The 4622-nt window shown below is 43.5% G+C and overlaps 1 pseudogene; it reads right to left on the reverse strand.

Moving 5' to 3' along the window:
• Nucleotides 1–1140: 1140 nt before the first annotated feature.
• On the reverse strand, nt 1141–2970 carry LOC140528592 (eukaryotic translation initiation factor 4B pseudogene; annotated as a pseudogene).
• Between the last annotated feature and the right edge of the window lie 1652 nt (nt 2971–4622).

A 4622-nucleotide genomic window follows, 5' to 3' on the forward strand; every position in this document is an offset into this window, starting at 1 on the left:
AGCCTCTATCAATCCATTCCTTATTCACCTGCTAAGATCACCTCTTCTGTTTGCTGGTGCTCACAAGGGATCAAGGAAGCTGGTGCTGGCACAGACCAGGATGAGGAACAAGGAGTGGCAAGAGGGGTCAAAAGGGAGCAATGAGACACTCTTTTGCTCTAGAATAGCAACTCAGTTCCTCACCTGACAGCTCCCTGGTATCTGAGGCCCCAAAAATGACCTGTGACATGACATAAACAGAAGATGTTAGTTAGGAGACTGCAGAAAAGGAGAGAGGGTAGTAATGGAAGTACATAAGTCTTTAGCTATTCTTAAGACCTGATATTTCTAAGACTCAGGATTGCAATAGACTATGGATGAGTCTAGAAGTTCCCACACCTATGTTCCAAGAAATAATTGCTTATATTTCCTGGAGATTCTAACCTTTCACTGTATCTGGTCCAAAAGGATTTACATCACCCTCAGGCCCAGATTTCCCTTCCCACTGCATCTGGTCACCAAGCATTATGTCTTGTCCTCTTGGCACCAACTCCCAACCACCCCCTTGAGGCGTAAAACTGGACAACATTTCCCTCCATGACTGGCCCCCAACAGCTTGGAATTAAATGAAAGGAGAGGTTGGCAGCCTCCTGGAGACTAAAATAACCTCAGAGACTAGTTATCCTACCTTCAAGAATGGAAGTTTTATTTAGATAATGCTTCAGAATTCATATATGCCATAATAAGACAGCAAGAATCAAGAAGGAGAAAACTCACCTCCTTCCTTGTATCTGTCCTAGGCCCAACCAGCTTTCAGAAACCATATAAGCACTTCTGCTATAAGGAGGACCCTAGGCACTATTCATACAGGCAGTTATATGGTGCTGCTAAAACACACCAGAACTTTTCTTTTAAAAAGTCTTTTTCTCTCTCTGACTACACAGGTTGGAAATCCTCCAGTTAGTTTAATATTTTAAAGGCTGCAGCAGCATGCAAAAGAATTTCATTGTTTTCCTTTTTTTTCCTAAGGAAAAAAAAAAACGTTAAGAAAGGTCTCCAGGAGATGTGAGTTTCATTTTGTCTTGTCTGGATAGAGGTTTGATTTGCTCTCGAATGTTGCAAGTTGGAGAGAGATGGGGAAAAAGCACATGAAGTGGAGGTTTATTTGTTGTAGTTTTCACCCTCGTTTTCATCTTCACTATCAACAGAGAGCCGACAACTTGCTTGCAGAACTGAATCTAGAGGCCGAATTTTCTTCGGGTTTCTTTGACTCAGGTGCAGGTCTTGAATCTTGATCTCTTCAGCCATCTTTCCTATCAGACTCCTTCCACTGGTCTTTACTTCCTCCAGCCACTGGACCAAGGTTGGAGTTCCCACTCTGGCCTTTCAGCACGCTCACCCCATCTACTTCATTCTCATTTTTCCTTGAAATATTAGCTGGTCCTTCCTCAGACTGCTGGGATGTTACCTTTCCTCCACCACGGATGGGAGACTGCTGCTGAAGAGTCTGAGCTCTGAGACGGGGCAGGACGGTTGGAGCTTCTTTTCACCTAGGCGTTTTCCTTTGGTGGGGGTGCAGGCATCACCTTTAGGGGAAGCTGATCTGATTTAGAAGGCTTGGAAGTTGGAGACTGAGAATCCTCCTCCTCGTTGAATGCTTCATTTTCTAGGGATTTCTCACCCTCCCTCCTTCGTGTGTTTCTGCCAGATGGTGCTGTATTCCCAGTCCGTGAAGAGTCTCTTCCTGTCCTTGATCGTTCCTGCGTTTCCTCACTTCGCCAACATGGGTGTCTCTCCCGGGGCCGTCTTTCTGATTTCGGTTTCTCCAGCCGTCGTTGTAGTTTCTCTTGCTAATTTTGTAGTCGTTCCTCTACTTCTCGTTCCCTAGCAGCTGTATCCACTGCCTTTGCTCCCCCCAAAATGGAGGCAGCTCGTCTAGACTGCAAGGTGCTAGCTGATGAATCTTCATCCTTGGGTGCACTCCGCGGCTTCAGATTCAGTTTGGGTCTCTGGGGAGGACCTCTGCCTTCACGCCTAAAATCATCCCTGCTGTAATCACCTCTTGAGTTCCATGACCTATCATCTCGTCCGTCATATCTGTCTTCACAGCAATCTCCTCCTCCTCTGTAATCATCATCCCGACGGTACCCACTACCAAATGCTCTTCTGACACTGCCTATCCTAGAATCTAAACCTCTATCATAGTCTCTGCTGCCCCTCTTATTATATCGATCCCGGCCTCCATATCGGTCCATGTCCCGCCGGGGACCATCACGGTACGGGTCTGAATCATAACGATCACGATACTTGTCTCCAAAGCTATCATCACCCCTTTGAGGAGGGTAGTCACCAAAGCTGTCTGTGGCAGGGCGAGCCCTCTAGTCTGTGTCGGTCTTGTCAGAATCCCGATTTCGATCCTGATCATGGCCTAAGGAACGATTGTCTAGGTGTTGGTCTTCATCTTGTGCTTGATCAGCAACATCTACTGGTATTCTTCTGTTACCTATAAACTCTTCATTTAGGTTCAAAGCGCTGAGCTGTGAGTCCAAGTACTCAAACTCAGCATAATCAAAACCTTCCAACCTTTCTGGATTGCTGGGTTCCCGTGGCAAACGTACTGCACTGATATTCAGTCCTCTAAAGAACTCCTTGACGGAATCCTCTGTCACATCATAGGGCAGGTTCCCTAGAAAAGCACAGTAGGGTGGTGACTTGGGAAGAAGGCTCTGGTCAATACTGGGTTCCCGAGCATCCTGTGGAGCAACTGGGCAGGATGGACCGGTCAATTGGAGGCGCCCTGTACATGTCGTCATCATTACTATGCCAAGTGGTGGAAACATATCCTTCCAGGTCATCAGTTTCATCAGCCCAGCTGACTGGTTTGGGTACAAAAGTACTTCCTACCCCACCGGTGCCACCATTCTCAGCAAAGAAGTCTGTCAAGGTGAGGGTCTTCCCCTTCTTATTCTTCTTTTTAGCTGAAGCCTCCATGTTGGAAGAGGGAGAGAGAACGCAAGGCCCGAATCAACAATTCACACTGCAACTTCGGTCATTACTTGGTAAGGAAAGCTCTGAATGGTCACAATCTACCTTGATCTTAACCCTCTGTTGGGAGTGTCTGGGGAGGGTTGATAGCTGAGAATAAAGTGGCTTTTCGGGTTCCATGGTAGGACTGGAGGTGACTGGTCCTAAGTAATGATGGACTTAATTAATGTTAATGTGTAGGTATTGGAAAAAGGTGGGGGTGGGGGTGGCAATGACACTTGGCTTTGAGGAAGCAAAAGTCAGCTGTTTTAAACTGTGGATTAAACACACGCTCCAGGTGTTTTGAAACATGTTTCCCCAAATAGTCTGCAGCCTGCATTCCTTTGCATAGCTACCTAGGATAAGTGTCTCTTCTGGCTTAGGAAGATTCATTAAAAAATTGCCACTTCTGATCCCAACATCTTAATCCCTCCCCATTTGCTAACAATAGAAAAAGCCCACCTGACAAAGGTGTCTGGCTAATGCTATGGTTCCTTTTTGCCTTCTGAGAAGCCGTAATGGGAAATTTCACTTCCTTTCTTTTCTGAAATCTGAAAGCAGAGCTGGACAATCTTAACTCACTTGATTTGGGTTCCTCGTGGAAATGAGAAATAACAATAATCATAACTCATAAGATATTTTCTTCAAAATAATCCTGTACACATTATTACTCCCAGTTCACCTGTGGTAACCACTTAGGTGAGTAACAACCTATCTAATGTTACCCAAATGGTCAGTGATGAAGCAGAGACCTGGAGATCAAGGTTCTCATTCCACTATACCATTCTGCCTTTGCTTCAAAGGGAATACATGGTTATCTGCAAAATTCATAGCTGGAATTGTAAACAAAAACAACTTTGAAATAATAGCTAACATTTATATAGCATTTACCATGTGCCAGGCTCTGTGCTAAGCACATTGCAATGATCTCATTTGATCCTCACAACAATCCTGGAAGGTTGGCACTATTATTATTCCCATTTTATAGATGGAGAAATGGAAATTAAATAGAAGTCAAATGACTCCTCTAGGGTCACACAGCTAGTGAGTTTCTGAGGCCTGATTTGAACTTTGATCAAGACAATGACCAATCATTACTTGAGAAGAATGATGAAGAAGCCAGCTACCTACCTCTTGACAGAGCAGTGATGATCCTAGAATGAGACACACATTTGCATTCTCAATGAAAGAATTTGCTTTGCTTGACTATGTATATTTGGCTTAAATTTTTTAAAATTTCATTTCAGTTTTCAATGAATAAATATTTGTTTTCTCTTCTCAGTCACCCCCAATTTAAAAGAAAAGAAGAAAAAGAACAAAAGAATCCCTAGTAACAATATACATGAAAAATTAAGAAAAATATTTTGTTACAAGACTTTTGTAACAAATTTGTTAGAAAGATTTCATTTTTCTTTTTCTTCCCTTAAATTGACAGATATATGCAGGAGAGAAAAATAAGTCATATCAGACACATGTATACATGTTTGTTACAATGATTTTGGTTTTATTTTTTGTTTATGTGCAATAAAATACACTCAGCATCAGGGGAGGCAGGAGGGAGAAATGACCCGGTTGCCTCTCACCCTCCAAAGAATAAGAGAAGGCCATTGAAGCATTAA

This window comes from Notamacropus eugenii, chromosome 1 (assembly GCF_028372415.1).
Source record: "Notamacropus eugenii isolate mMacEug1 chromosome 1, mMacEug1.pri_v2, whole genome shotgun sequence".
NCBI lineage: Eukaryota > Metazoa > Chordata > Mammalia > Diprotodontia > Macropodidae > Notamacropus > Notamacropus eugenii.